Source organism: Haliotis rufescens, unplaced genomic scaffold (genome assembly GCF_023055435.1).
Source record: "Haliotis rufescens isolate VD_foot unplaced genomic scaffold, xgHalRufe1.0.p SCAF_25, whole genome shotgun sequence".
Classification (NCBI taxonomy): domain Eukaryota; kingdom Metazoa; phylum Mollusca; class Gastropoda; order Lepetellida; family Haliotidae; genus Haliotis; species Haliotis rufescens.
The window spans coordinates 7,060,060-7,076,602 of NW_025963946.1; the positions used below are offsets into that span (position 1 = coordinate 7,060,060).

Below are 16,543 nucleotides of genomic sequence, written 5' to 3' on the forward strand. Positions count from 1 at the left end.
AAATACGTGTATCTAAATACGTTTTGCAAGTGCTGTGGTAAAAAAAATCCCAATCGGACATTTTGTATCTCTTGAGACCTACAGTGGGTACCCGGGTAGGGTCGGGTAATAGGGGGGTGGGTACCTGGGTAGTAAATTTGGACTCATCCGAGCCCTACACTTCACATATTTCACATGGAAATTCTGGTACCGATATTCGTTATTTGAGACCGTTTTGTGTTTTAATATAATTACTAGTGATGCGCAAGGACAGCCATCTGTTTTTTGTAGATCACATCCGTGACTTTATTGATAAAAGATTCTGGTTAAAATTGTCCACAAGGTTTGGCCTCTGAGGTTTGAAGAGTAGTCTCCCTTTGACCCTTAAGGGTCTTATCTTTATTTAAAAACAGGTGCCATTTTCGCCCGACAATTAGTAGCCGTTTTGCCAAATGAGGTGCCGTTTTCTCCCAAGAAATCGGTGACGTTTTGGCGAGGTTCCGTTTTAGCTGGCACCCAGGTCAATGTACGGTATAACGTCAAGTTTTCATTTTGACATGACACGTGCGATATGGATACCAGTGTAAACTTTTCGGCTTAATAAATTCGTTATCATAACTAATAATATTCCAGCTATATGCCACCGGTCTGTAAATACAATGTAGTTGAGATTGGATCAGACAATCCAGTGATCAGAACCCATGGCCGGCCATTGCACTCAGGTGATGTTCTGCTGTTGGAGGAAGTCAGTTACGATAAGTTGGTTGGTTGGTTGGTTGGTTGGTTGTTTAACGCCGCACTCAGCAATATTCCAGCTATATGACGGCGGTCTGTAAATAATCGAGTCTGGACCAGACACCTCCCACTGAGTCACCTTTTACGGCAAGCATGGGTTGCTGAAGACCTATTCTACCCCGGAATCTTCACGGGTCTTAAGTGCACGGTGGACACGAGAGTTATTGTCGTAAAAGTCAAAACGTGGGCCAGCATGGCGCCTGTTGTGAACTGTCGGTGCCGATTTGTTGTCGCTAAGATCCGGAAAAGAATAGGTCTTCAGCAACCAATGCTTGCCGTAAAAAGAGACCCATGCTTGTCGTAAAAGGCGACTACCGGGATCGGGTGGACAAGCTGATTTCATGAATTAAATGTTGAATGACGGTCGTACGCTGGATAAGAAGTGTTTACTATAAGCATCGTTTATCCAGACCAGACCCGAAGCGATCCGGGGTAGAATAGGTCTTCAGCAACCCATGCTTGTCGTAAGAGGCGACTATGCTTGTCGTAAGAGGCGACTAACGGGATCGGGTTGTCAGGCTCGCTGACTTGATCGATGCATGTCATCGTATCCCAAATGCATGGATCGATGCTCATGATGTCATTCACTGGATTGTCTGGTCCAGACTCCATTATTTACAGACCGCCGTCATATAGCTGGAATATTGCTGAGTGTTGCGTTAAACAACAAACCAACAACTAACAACGACATTGAATATTCATTTATTATTATCATGGACATTTTGACTTGTTTTGTATGGTCGTTTTGACTTTTGAGTTTTGAGACCGTACTGAGGCCGTTTTGACTACAACCCTTGTTTTCCTCGGTAAAAACTGTACGATGATCCTTCTGTGGACAATACACAGTCATAGATATCCCGCCCCATGTCAAAACAGACTTACACCCAAATTTCTCTTTTTGCCTTACGTTGACGTTCGTTAGGATGCCCCCAGACACCTATCTAGAAAGTCCAGAAAGAAACCAGACCCATCTGAAGTCATTACACGAGACCATTGGCAATTCCCCTACGCTCTAAACGCCATTGGAGTATCGATTTGTGTGTCCAGTCCTTAAACCCACAGTGAGCTTACGCATTCTCCATCGACACATACACTACACATGCCATATACCTCGTGTGGGCGAGACGTCTTATCACGCAATGGCGTCAACCAGTTTTGCCGAAGATTGTGTCAAGTGCTCCTGTCCCGTGAAGATTCCAGGTTAGAATTGTTCTTCAGGAATCCATACTTGTCGTAAAAGGCGACTAACGGGATCAGGTGGTCAGGCTCGCTGACTTGGTTGATGCATGTCATCGTATCCCAATTGCGCGAATCGATGCTCATGATGTCAATCACTGGATTGTCTGGTCCAGACTCCATTATTTACAGACCGTCGCCATATGGCTGGAATATTGCTATGTGCCGCGTTAAGCAACAAACAAAACATAAGCTCCTCCCACTGTACACTTAAGCCCACTGTATGTTTAAGGGCACAACACACGTCTTCGCCGATCAGTAATATTGAATTCCAGTGGCCTGGCGCAAGTGAACAGCGATCTGACTAATCGATCATGTCCGTGTGTTTTTGCCTGTGCGGGGCCGATCTTTAACATTTTGTATCTGCAGAAACCTGTTCTCAAGTCCGCAAATCACAGACTGAGACACATTGATTGAACACCGATCTGACTAATCGATCATGTCCGTGTGTTGTTGCCTGTGCGGGGCCGATCTTTAACATTTTGTATCTGGAGAAACCTGTTCTAAAGTCTGCAAATCACAGACTGAGACACATTGATTGACAGCTATCTGACTAATCGATCATGTCCGTGTGTTGTTGCCTGTGCGGGGCCGATCTTTAACATTTTGTATCTGGAGAAACCTGTTCTAAAGTCTGCAAATCACAGACTGAGACACATTGATTGACAGCTATCTGACTAATCGATCATGTCCGTGTGTTGTTGCCTGTGCGGGGCCGATCTTTAACATTTTGTATCTGGAGAAACCTGTTCTAAAGTCTGCAAATCACAGACTGAGACACATTGATTGACAGCTATCTGACTAATCGATCATGTTCGTGTGTTGTTGCCTGTGCGGGCCGATCCTTAACATTTTGTATCTGCAGAAACCTGTTCCAAAGCCTTGGCGACCTCTCGCTGAGATCTAATAGTTAAACTTTCCTCCCAAATCAAGCTGACACGCCGTGATATAACTGGAATACTGTTAAAAGCGGCGTTTAATCCAACTCACTCACTCACTCACTCACTCACTCACTCACTCACTCACTCACTCACTCACTCAATCACTCACTCACTCACTCACTAGTTAAAAACTTGCCAATCGCCCTTACGCGTTCATTACGTTCATCATTCCGAATCCGATCTCAAATAATGCATTAGGCAAGACTTGAGATCTTACTAGCCTTGCTCCAAGCCTGTACTGAATGGGTGTATAGTAATTTTATCCTCATAATAGGCAAGTCTAGATAAGCGGACACTAAACCAGGCTCTTATAGGGACAACTTGTTATTATTTATGTAATCTAGAAATTATGATTTGAAATAACAAAATTGGCCTTAGAGACTTGTGCAAGTCTTAGATCTTACATGTTACTGTGGGTAATGAATTCGACAATACTAATGGTCCAGAGTGAGTGAGTGAGTGAGTGAGTTTGGTTTAACGCCGCTGTTAACAACATTCCAGTCACATCAGGGCGTGTCAGCTTGATGTAGGAGGAGTGAGTGAGTGAGTTGGTTTTAACGCGCTTTTAACAGTATTCCAGTTATATCGCGGCGTGTCAGCTTAATGTGAGAGGAAAGCCCGAAGTGACGCAGGTCTCAGACGTTTACCACTTCGGTGAAACCCACGAGCACGGGTATGGTGCTGACAAACCTAGAAACATAATCGGGGCGAAACGGGATTCGAACCCACAATCATAGGTTTCTGGCGTGCCCAAAGGACACAACTCTGCACAGCGAATCGCTGCGCCTTAGACGACTGTGCCACCCGTGCCCCCGATGTAGGAGGAAAGCCCGAAGTGATGCAGGTGTCAGACGTTTACCACTCTGTTAAAACCCTGGAGCAAAGGTATTGGGCCGACAAACCTTAAGATAATCGGGGCGAACCCACGGTCATAGGTTTCTGGCGTGCCCAAGGGACGCAACTCTGTACTTCGAATTTTGGCGCCTCGGACGACTGGACACCCGTGCTCCTGGGGAAAGATTTGAATGAGATTGAGTCATGATATAGCTGAAGCGGTCTGCAATACGCACACTAAAAATGGCTCACTATTTTCTGTCTTCATATTTTTTGTTTCATTTCATTTTTCAATTTCATTGTGATTTTTAGATCAGGTTCGGGATAGTTTATGTTGTTTTTTGTAAATTAAGATCAAACTGAAAAGGCTCGAAATAGAGAAAAGAAAACCAAAAAACAACATTTTAAATGCCATGCATAATATCATTATCATATTTGGCATACCGATAAAAGGAGACAATAAAATCCGTGAGGTGAAATGGGGTTTGAACGTCGTGTTCAAGATTGTGGCGACGTGCATGCACGTGTGTGTGTGTGTGTGTGTGTGTGTGTGTGTGTGTGTGTGTGTGTGTGTGTGTGTGTGTGTGTGTGTGTGTGTGTGTGTGTGTTTCATTGTGGAGGCCTCTATCAGTTCATTGTGGAGGCCTCTATCAGTTCATTGTGGAGGCCTCTATCAGTTCATTGTGGAGGCCTCTATCAGTTCATTTTGGAGGCCTCTATCAGTTCATTGTGGAGGCCTCTATCAGTTCATTTTGGAGGCCTCTATCAGTTCATTTTGGAGGCCTCTATCAATTCATTTTGGAGGCCTCTATCAGTTCTTTTTTGGTTGGCTGGAGGATGCGGTCGCTGTCGAACACAGTTCGGCTGAAAACACTCGTCAAAACACTGCATCGTACGAGTTGGTTCTTTTGAGTGCACAGGGTGTATGTACTTACTGTATACCCGGGATAACTCCTGAGAATTTCTTGGGCTTCGGTCCTGCCCGACACTTTATTATTATCTACAGATTATGATAAATATGCAGCGAAGAGGGTTTGGGTGATGCTGGCACAATCAGGCTGGTTAGGCTCATTATCTGCTCTCAGTAGTAGTAGTAGTAGTAGTAGTAGTAGTAGTGTGTAGTAGTAGTAGTAGTAGTAGTAGTAGTAGTAGTAGTAGTGATGTGAGGTGAAATGGGGTTTAACGTCGCGTCCAAGATTATGTCACTTATATAGCGACGTGCATGTGCGTGTGTGTGTGTTTGTGTGGCTGCTTGTACTAGTCCGGACTGATGCCGATTTATAGTGCTAGCCCACTGAGATACCATGCCACAAGTTTAACATGAATACCCCACTCAAACACAGTATACTGACTCCGAGCCGACCAGTCCTTGTTTTAGCCCCTTAATGCCGAGCGCCAGACAGCGTAAGATGAGGTACCATCTTTTATCGTCTTTTGGTATGACGAGGCCGGGGATCGACCCCCCGACGCTCTACCACTAGACCACGGAGGCGGTCTATTAAATCATAAAATGCCCAGTGTGCCAAACGCAATGGCATGATAAATAAACATGTTGACTTACTCCGCATATTTTGTTAAGGCTATGGGTTGTTTAAAGCGTTCGCCGTCACGACCAAAATCCGGTCCGATTCCTTATTTGGGCATAAATTCTAAAGCGTGATGCCCTGTCGTAATTGCAGATATCTTTTCATTTAGGAGTGGAACAAAAGGATATTCAGTCATTAGCTTCAGTCGTAAAATGCGTGACAGCGGTACAATTCAAGGATATGGTTGATAAAACGTTGTATTTATATAAATAATAGGATCGATATCTCAAGTGGATTTGGCGGCGGTGAGATTGGTCTAAGGTCCATTAAATTATGCTGCTCCCGCCCATAATGTGTAACATTTTGACACCCCTCCCCAAAATATTGTGCAGACTTATAACCTTTTTAATTAAAACGAATTGTCACTTTTTTCATGATGCACCACCCCCCCCCCCCCCCCCCCCACCCCCCCCACCCCCACCCCACCCCGCCCACACACACACACACACACACACACCCCTCCCATAATTATGATACTTTTTCGCGTCCCCCCTCCCAACCTCCGTGTTATCTCATTTCGTGACCTGACCATGAAGACATTTCCATTTCTCATTGCTCAGCATTATTTTTATTTGTTTAAATAGAATAAGTGTGTTTTGCGATGAACTAGTAGCTATGTTATTGCCTTATTTCGCTGATTTCGTTGGGTCATTTCAAGCTTCGTGTATTCTTTTTTATGGATGTTTTTGTTATCCTGCGCACAGGAGCTTGTAACGCAAAAATTATCAGCAATATATATATATATATGGTTACTAACAGAATCATGGTACTATACAAAAGAATCTATGTGGTACTTTGACCCCTGTTTGTGACATATATATGTGGCTGCTAATTTTTGCGTTACAAGCCACTGTGATCCTATGAGCGTTGTTTATCTATTGATGATTTCACACATGTAGGTTAATTCTATTAACGTTATCATGCAAATTTATTCTTAGAATCTACAAAACATATCGCCAATTTTGCTCCTCTATGAATCATAGCGTATTAAGATCCGACGATGACGCATTCCCAAGCCAAACGGGCACCTGCTGTCCCGAGTTACTCCCCTTTGATCGTTCTCCTGGCTTTATTACGGAATGACGTCATCGGTAGCCATATTCTGGCATCTCCATCAATTTTAATCCGTTTGAAGCGAATTGGTGTTGATTACATCTTTCCAATTGAACCCAGACGCCTCTTGAGGTGTCGGATTTCAGGGCTACTCGTTTGGGTAAGTACTGGTAGGTGTATTTAGCCCGATGCGGCAGGTGCAAACATACAGGTCCCGATAAAGGCCTCACCCATTGACTCGAAAGTGGATTTGACATTTGATTTGTCAGTGCAGGGGAGAGTAAATGTTTTGATTCAAACACCTTTCAAACAATGATCATTTGTTCGTAAAACGTAAACATTAATTCTACGATGCATTTTATACGATTGGACTGTGCGGATCGGTTCCCTGGGTCTTTTGATGCGGGTTGTTCACGTAAATGTATATTTTTACTCGATTTATTATCATAACCTCCAAAAATAAGATCGATATTTCCATTTGTTGAGAGTTTATTTTGTATTCAAGACTACTTATCACCAAGATTTCTTTCCACCTGCTTCCTCATCTTTTTTTGCTATTCTCGCAGTATCCCTGAAGAATATCACTGAAGAATAGCCTATCATTGAACAATATCACTGAACGTGCTGAATAGATGGGTTAAACTAAAAGCTGTTGGGGCACCATTTGATATTCTGAGGAGTGTGGTGGCCTGGGATTTTATCGAATAAAATAAACTGCTGCCGAAATTTCTTGAAAAAGCTAATTTGCTTCAGATTAGTGAAAAAAACCGTAATTGCCGGCCAAAACATGACATTGTTTCAAGGTGTTTATCTTCAGGCTCATAGCTTTAAATTAAAAAAACCTATCTGGTTTTGTAGATGTAGCTAAAAAAATATCTTATCTCAATATAAAATCCAAGGTTATTTTTTATCATTATTGATTGCCAGAGTCTTTTTTCTTTGGTTTTGGGGGTGGTCGCATGTGGTTAAACGGTCCGCTCATCACACCGAAGACCCAGGTTCGATTTCCCACATGGGTACAATGTGTGAAGCCCATTTCTGGTGTCCCCCGACGTGATATTGCTGGAATATTGCTAAAAGTGGCGTAAAACCATACTCACTCACTCAATTTCTTTATTTCAACCACTTCCCTGAAATACAAAAAACTTAAAGAAATCTCGAGCAGGTATTTGAAATATATATGAAGAGAAACATTCTATTGGAGTTTTATCAATACTCTAACAATAATGTAAAATATGCATGTGAGATGTAAATATATTTTACATTCATTCAGAGACATAACTGAATGCTTGATGTGGTTACTAGATTTCCAAGTTCCATGTTGAATTCAAAACCTGGTATGAGCATAGGACAAAATACAATTACCGTATTCGACGTAATAAGCGCCCCGCTCTAATAAGCGCCCACGGCGATACTTGCTCGTATATTGGCTGGTGAACAATTCAGATTAGCACCCCCTCCGATTGATCAATGTACACAAGACTTATTTATTCGCTTATAATACGCACTCGTGTGTTATATGCACCCTTAATTATTGGCAATTAAATTCTGATAAAATATATCTGTCGTATATAAACATTTCAGGCTGTCAACATCAACCACGAAATGTATCTTTCAACTCTGTTTTTTCCACCAAAATAGTATTCTAATAAGAGCCCCCTATTTCTAATTTTGAGAGCGCCCTGGGCGCTTATTACGTCGAATACGGTACATTCTTAGCATTCATTTAAAGCCACAAAATCACCAACATGTATTAGACCATGGAATTTAACAGCTGTACTTTACTCCATTACCATAATTCACAGTCCCAGGTTTATTTGGTGTATTCCTAATAAATCCAACATTTCTGTTTTTATCAGCTGGAATGCTCATATCTCATTTTCACCCTTGCTGCAGTGAAAACAACAATCTTCCACATTTTAACAAGGTCTTAGATAGAACTATATTCAATAAGCGTATATATTTATTCTTTATCTGAAGAGATATATTGTGTAATGGCCTAAAATTGGGGAAAAACTTGTGTGAATATAATAACCACATGTATAATGTCGAGCAGAAACATCTAGCCTTCTTTTTTAAGTTTGTTTGTTTGTTGTTTATATGGCAATAAAAATAAATCTGAAATATTTACCTACCATCCTGAACTATATATTTCACGACACCCTTTAAGGCCCAATATTGACGTGGGCATATGTTGGTTATGTTAATATATGTCCTTCAATTAAGATGTACCGTATTCGACGTAATAAGCGCCCCGCTCTAATAAGCGCCCATGGCGATATTTGCTAATATTGGCTAGTGAACAAACCCAATTAGCACCCCTTCAGATTGATCAATGTACACAAGACCTATTTATTCGCGTATTATACGCACTCGTGTGTTATATACACCCTTTATCATGGGCAAATAAATTCTTGAAAAATATATCTGTCATATATAAACATTTCAGGCTGTCAGCATAAACCAAGAAGTTTATCTTTTAACTATGTTTTTTTCAACAAAATAATATTCAAATAAGAGCTCTCTATTTCTAATTTTGAGAGCGCCCTGGGCGCTTATTACGTCGAATACGGTATATTTGTACTGTATGAAATGTTGTCTTGTATTTGCCATCAGGATCACACTGAAATTCTTTAAATATGCACAAGTCTATACATGGTAAAACTGTACTGACTGCTGAAAATTTGTGGTTTTAATTCGTGATTATCAGAGGTGAGGTGAAATGAGGTTTATCATCGCTTCCAAGATTATTGCACTAAAATAGCGATGTGCATACACGTGTGTGTGTGTGTGTGTGTGTGTGTGTCTGCGTGTGCTAGTCAGGACTGATGCTGATTTATAGTGCTAGCCCACTGAGATACCATGCCGCAGTTTAACATGAATCCCCACTCAGACACAGTATACTGATTCCGAGCCGACTAGTCCTTGTTGTAGTCCCTTAATGCCGAGCACCAGGCAGGGTAACAACAAGTACCAGACAAGATATAATGATGTGATGCGTCCATTTTGATCATGGATTAACTGAAGAGGGTGATAGGCCTGGCTCAAGCAGTAGAGCTGAGTGAATTACCTCCCTTAGATTGGCTTGGTGTCATCAGTGTCGACATAATGCTCACTTTTGGGGATACCATGTTTTTTTATTTCAAGTAATCGCTACAATATGCTTGATAAATTATTTTTTATTAAATGTATTCAACAATAAACCAAATATTTGTAAACAAATGGTACTGAAAATATTAAAAAATATGTTTGACTTTAACATGTTTAACAATGATTAATAACTCATCTGAAATTATTTTTCCCTGCCTATCGAAAAGAAAACCTTGATTAACATAGTGCCATATTGTATTTTGAATAAGACCGTCCTTGTGCACCCAATCAAGTGTACCCAATGCTGTGTGCCCAAGTTGACCTCATTGTGTGTCAATTGATTTTGAATCCGTGTATATATATAAATCCTCTTGTCATTACTGTAGCAAAAAGCTTAAAAAAAATCATGATAATGCTGGAATTCAAAGCATCTTAAAAAATATGTAGTCTCACCTGACAGTGCTTGACACGAACGCTGGTCTGCTGGTCCGAGTCAAGTATATTTTCTTAAGAACCAGTATAATCAAATAAATGGTGGTTCGGTGGCCTTTTGTTGTTTTGGGGACAAACAAAGTAATTTAAGTTATTACAACTTTTGAAATCGGCAATAGATCGTGTAAACTCTAAGCACCATTGTGTCTAGAAGAGATCCAACAGGATCAGTAGATTTTTTTGGTGGTGGTCCTATGGACCACTGACCCGTGTCAAGCACTGCCTGAGTGTTTGAGTTAACACAATTTGATAAAATGCTTGTGAAGGAGGTATATAGTTATACCAAGGGCCCGTCCGTCCGCATCTTCCCGAGGCAAGAGAGTTAACTGACTTTAAAAGTCCAGTTTCCACCCTTGCCGAACTAGGCTGGAATTCCTGGGCTCGATCGTAGCGCCACCAAACACTTTTACGAGTTATGTCCTTTCTATGCCTCTCCTATTGACCAATCAGATTCCACCTCTCGTATCACTTGTATTTGCTTCAAACAAGATTGTGGCGCCCAGTCAAGACGATCTGATCGATAATCAAGATCTATATTGTGATAAAACGAGTCTTATATCGCGAAGTGCATCAAATCACGTGAGCACCTTGATTAAAAACATGAAAAGATTTAGACAACGAGTTAGCGGTGCACATGCTTTGCAAATCCTGCAGTCGACCGAAATCTCTAATCTTTCTTTACGAATCGGATTTCGGTACGCGATTTTGATTGGATTATTTTAATAGACTCGTTAGTCCAGCCAAAATGTAACTCCATAATACCAGCCTAGTTCGGCAAGGGTGGAAACTGGACTTTTATAGTCAGTTAACTCTCTTGCCTCGGGAAGATGGTCCGTCCGAAAACTTTGTCCGCGCGATTTCTCTTAAACTATTCGGTGGATTCATCTCAAACTTAGTACATATAATCTGTGTCATATGAAGGGGTGCAGTCAAAAGAGAAAAATTGTTTTTATTATTTTAAAATTATTTAGACTCATAGTTTCAATTAAAAAATAATTTGTTTTCCGATGGCAGCTAAAAAAATAGCCAGTCTCCATACAAAATGCAGCCCCCCAGAATACCAGGTGGTCGGTCCCTTAAGTCATGTGTCGCTGTCAGCATCAGTTATCCCGGTTATCAAGCCAATCAGTGTAATCGCCAGTACCTTTGGCCAGTGATGTAGATATGGAGTGACCCAGTCGCTGTGTGAGGTACGAGCGATGTATCACGAATGTGTACACATGTGTAACCTGTACTTTCATTTTGACGAAGAAGCAAAAGGTGAGGCAGGTTCTCATGGTAACGTCAGAGCTGGGAAATCATTCTCGATACATGGATTTCTGAGTAAGAGCTGGTAGGCGCTGGTAGGAGTCAGGAAGTTGTGTGAGCTGATCAATACTTGTGGGATGACATGTCTGTCTTTCATGAATGTCAAATCTTACTGGTTGTTGTTTTTGTGGAATGTATGTGGTGTTTTGAAATTCAACTACTGCAGCCCTTTTCTTGCTCAAACCTTTTTTTGAAAATCAGTCATTTCTTACTTCTTGAATATTTCAAATGTCACTATACAGTCACACATTGCTTAAAAGTGCATTCAAACACTGTTCCTCAAACCTTCAGTCAGTGTCCGAAATGGGGCGCTCGGGTAGCCTAGTGGTTAAAGCCTATAAAAGTCCAGTTTCCACCCTTGCCGAACTAGGCTGGTATTATGGAGTTACGTTTTGTCTGGACTAACGAGTCTATGCATAGTCCAATCAAAATCGCGCACCAAAATCAAAATCCGGTTCGTAAACTGTCGTGCAGATTTCGATTGATTGCAGGGTTTGCAAAACATGTGCATCGCCAATTCGTTGTCAGTAGATATTTTCCAAATCCTTTCATGTTTCTAATCAAGGTGCTCACGTGGTTTGATGCATTTGGCGATGTAAGCCCGTTTTATCACAATATAGATGTTGATTATCGATCAGATCAGATTTTGTGTGAAGCAAACGCAAGTAATACAAGAGGTGGAATCTGATTGGTCCATAGGAGAGGCTTAGAAGGGACATAATTGGTGATAGCCAACGCAACGCAATTGGTGCCGCAACGATCGAGCCTAGTAATTCCAGCCTAGTTCGGCAAGGGTGGAAACTGGACATTTTAAAGTCAGTTAACTCCCCTGCCTCAGGAAGATGGTTGAGAATAGATGCATAACATGATCAGTCACATGACATTACAGACAGGAAGTTTAAAAACAGCAGCTGATACATCATCAGTGCATGCGATTGTTCTGATGCAAAATTATCATCAGATCAAGTTTGATTAAAACGCAATTGTGAAAAAGGTCAGTTTTGAGGTAATGGGAGGTCCTCAGATCTTTGTTTAGTGGTAGCGAGAACTAAGATCTCATTTTAATGAGATTGAGAAAAAACTAGATGTTAGTCTACACTTGGGGCACCACACACAAATAAGGAGGAACCTGAAAAATCATTAAACGAGAATTAATTAAAAAAAAGGTCTACATTGATTACAAATGTCAATAGACAAGACCCAAGTAATAAAAATGTACTGAATGCGTTAAAAAACTAGCAATACCCAATGTGAATGATAACATAAATAAATACAGTAAATCAAAACATTATCTCGAGCCCCTGGTCCGAAAATAAAACAGATGTACTGTATTTGACGTAATAAGCGCCCAGGGCGCTCTCAAAATTAGAAATAGGGGTCCCTTATTAGAATATAATTGTGATGAAAAAAACAGTTGAAAGATCGTGAATTTTGTGGTTTATGCTGAGAGCCTGAACTCATACAAAATAAAAGTCTGTGTGTATTTTACATGACAGATATATTTTCCCAGAATTTAATTGCCCATAATTTAAGGGTGCATATAACACACGAGTGCATATTATACACGAATAAATAAGTATTGTGTACATTGATCAATCGGAAGGGGTGCTAATTGGGATTGTTCACTAGCCAATATATTAGCAAATATCGCCATGGGCTCTTATTACATCAAATACGGTATTTCAGAAGTTTACATTTGATTGGCTCCAGAACCAACTCATCCTTAATTTAGATTGGACAGTCAAAGATCAGATACATCGTTTATCAGGAGAACTGGTTTACTGAAACTTGTCATGAAATCCTTTTTACTACACTACCAGGTGGAATTTCTACGTACATCCAAAATAGCTCTCCGTCTCGTAAACAAGGCGTGTAATCAACAACAAACACAATAAATGACATACAGCAGATATACAAATCAACACCACCACATATAATGAACCAATGGCCCATCAGAAGCCCATCAAATCTGCACCAACCTTGACTCAGAATGCTGAACTTGATAGGAATCTGCTTGATGCGGACTTGATAAAGGTAGTGCTGTCCACTGGGTGAGAGATCTCCCTTGATGAAAGTTGAACTTGTAGGTAGGCCTGGAGGAGCGGTGTTGAGGTGCTGCTTGGTGGAATGGATGCCAGATGCTTTCTTGTAATTGATTTGCCAGACTGCAGCTTCGGCAGAGGATGTGGGATAGGAACGGGGAGACTTGATAATAATGTGGCTGAATTCTTTAAACTTTGAATTGGGTTCCAAATTCCTTGTGTTAAAATTTGGAGTGCCATTTTGGTTAAGTTGATAATGATGATAATGGCTTGTTTAGAATACATTCCGGTGCCTAAAGTCACTTTTAAATTTTTTGATTTTTTTAGAACAAAAATACCTTTTGAACAAGTTTCTTGGGGCTTTTCACATATTTCACACAAGTGAAATGGACAAGCAAAGCTCCAGATAACTTTTTGAGCAATTGAGTTTTTTACTCTAGGGTTTCTGTTGTAATTGGGGTATTACATTTTTCATTGGGTAACCAATATTTTTTCACTCATCTATTCATCCCTCTCTTGGGTATTTCCCAAAATTAGTGAACATTTTAAGATTTAAAAAAATGAAATAATGTTTTAGATGTATATAACTGTTCTAAATATATAGGCTTGACTCGGAAAGTAAATTAGCTTGTGTTTTGGAAATTGGCTCCTCTGTACGCATGCTGAGATATCTTCATTGGGTATTTATGCGAGCTGTTTTTATACATTTGAGTTTTTCATTTAATGCATGTGTTTCTGTACCCAAGTTAATTGAAAGTAATTGGGTTTTGAATATTAGAGGGGGGGAGGGGTATTTTACACAAATACGCATCTTATCTGTAACTCTGACAAGTATGTAGCAAATAAACATGCTTAACATGCTTAACCACAGTAGGATTGACACTATAAACCCAGGGATTCTGAAATTGAAAGGGGTGTTGTCAATCTAGATGGAAAGGAAATATGCCAAACTTTCTCTTTTACAACTGCTTATTATCTAGCTAATGGTTTTAAATGACATTCACCAGTATAGAAGAGGCCCTTGAAGATCCGGGGTAGAATAGGTCTTCAGCAACCCATACTTGACGTAAAAGACGACTATGCTTGTCGTAAGAGGCGACTAACGGGATCGGGAGGTCAGACTCACTGACTTGGTTGATGCATGTTACCGATCCCAATTGCTCACGATATCAATCACTGGATTGTCTGGTCCAGACTCGATTACTTACAGACCACCGTCATATAGCTTGAATATTGCTGAGTGCGGTGTTAAACAACAAACAAAGTAAAGAAGATGGATCATAAGTATTCTTTTTGCACTGTTGTATTCCAAGGGGCACACCTTCTAAATGGAGTGCCCATAGCACACTGGAAAACAACAGATTTGTATATTTGTATGCAAACTGTACCGGAAAACATAATCATGATCATAATAAACAAGAAATTAAATTGGATTAGCCTAATACCTGCAATAACGATACAGTTCCACAGCAACAACACAGAGCTACACGCCAGCAGGAGATTGTTACCTCATCCGATACGTCAAATTCCCATTCTCTGCTCCCTGGGGAGTATACATACATTTCATATCGCAAGCCAGACACGAGAACCTTTCTCTACGTAATAATGTCCGCAACAATGGTTCCTGAAAGCCCCAGTGTAATGGGAATGTTGCATGTGGAACCAGCACTTTCAGGATGTGCATCATCGGGATTGAGGGTTGTTCTCAAGTAGGCTGCTGTGTGTATGGAGGAGGGCTGTTGTGGAGCTATAGTGTAGGGATAGGGTTACAGTACTGCCTGTAATGTGAATCAGTGGATGTGAGGCCATCTTCTTACTTTTAACTGCATCAGGATAGAATTCCGGTTTGTGCGATGTTAAAGGTGGCTTGAGAGTATGGACTTGACTGTAGGTTGTGTCCCATGTTAAAGGTGGCTTGAGAGTGTGGACTTGACTGTAGGTTGTGTCCCATGTTAAAGGTGGCTTGAGAGCGTGGTATGTGGACTTGACTGTAGGTTGTGTCTTATGTTGAAGGTGGCTTGAGAGCGTGGTGTGTGGACTTGACTGTAGGTTGTGTCCCATGTTAAAGGTGGTGTGTGGACTTGACTGTAGGTTGTGTCCCATGTTAAAGGTGGCTTGAGAGCGTGGTGTGTGGACTTGACTGTAGGTTGTGTCCCATGTTAAAGGTGGCTTGAGAGCGTGGTATGTGGACTTGACTGTAGGTTGTGTCCCATGTTAAAGGTGGCTTGAGAGCATGGTGTGTGGACTTGACTGTAGGTTGTGTCTTATGTTGAAGGTGGCTTGACAGCGTGGTATTTGGACTTGACTGTAGGTTGTGTCTTATGTTAAAGGTGGCTTGAGAGTGTGGTATGTGGACTTGACTGTAGGTTGTGTCCCATGTTAAAGGTGGCTTGAGAGTGTGGTCTGTGGACTTGACTGTAGGTTGTGTCTTATGTTGAAGGTGGCTTGAGAGCGTGGTATGTGGACTTGACTGTAGGTTGTGTCCCATGTTAAAGGTGGCTTGAGAGTGTGGTCTGTGGACTTGACTGTAGGTTGTGTCTTATGTTAAAGGTGGCTTGAGAGCGTGGTATGTGGACTTGACTGTAGGTTGTGTCCCATGTTAAAGGTGGCTTGAGAGTGTGGTCTGTGGACTTGACTGTAGGTTGTGTCTTATGTTGAAGGTGGCTTGAGAGCGTGATATGTGGACTTGACTGTAGGTTGTGTCCCATGTTGAAGGTGGCTTGAGAGTGTGGACTTGACTGTAGGTTGTGTCCCATGTTGAAGGTGGCTTGAGAGTGTGGACTTGACTGTAGGTTGTGTCCCATGTTAAAGGTGGCTTGAGAGCATGGTATGTGGACTTGACTGTAGGTTGTGTCCCATGTTAAAGGTGGCTTGAGAGCGTGGTATGTGGACTTGACTGTAGGTTGTGTCCCATGTTAAAGGTGGCTTGAGAGCGTGGTATGTGGACTTGACTGTAGGTTGTGTCTTATGTTGAAGGTGGCTTGAGAGCGTGGTGTGTGGACTTGACTGTAGGTTGTGTCCCATGTTAAAGGTGGCTTGAGAGCGTGGTGTGTGGACTTGACTGTAGGTTGTGTCCCATGTTAAAGGTGGCTTGAGAGCGTGGTGTGTGGACTTGACTGTAGGTTGTGTCCCATGTTAAAGGTGGCTTGAGAGCATGGTATGTGGACTTGACTGTAGGTTGTGTCTT

The 16,543-nt window shown here is 41.4% G+C and overlaps 1 protein-coding gene across 1 annotated transcript in view; it reads left to right on the plus strand.

Annotated features, from left to right (window-relative positions):
- The first annotated feature begins 6,441 nt into the window (after window positions 1-6,441).
- LOC124150038 (rho guanine nucleotide exchange factor 7-like) overlaps window positions 6,442-16,543 on the plus strand; it is a 105,223-nt gene continuing 95,121 nt past the window's right edge. The window contains exon 1 of the mRNA XM_048402319.1: window positions 6,442-6,584. The gene's annotated coding sequence lies outside the window, so the exon portion shown is untranslated. The remainder of the gene's footprint in view (window positions 6,585-16,543) is intronic.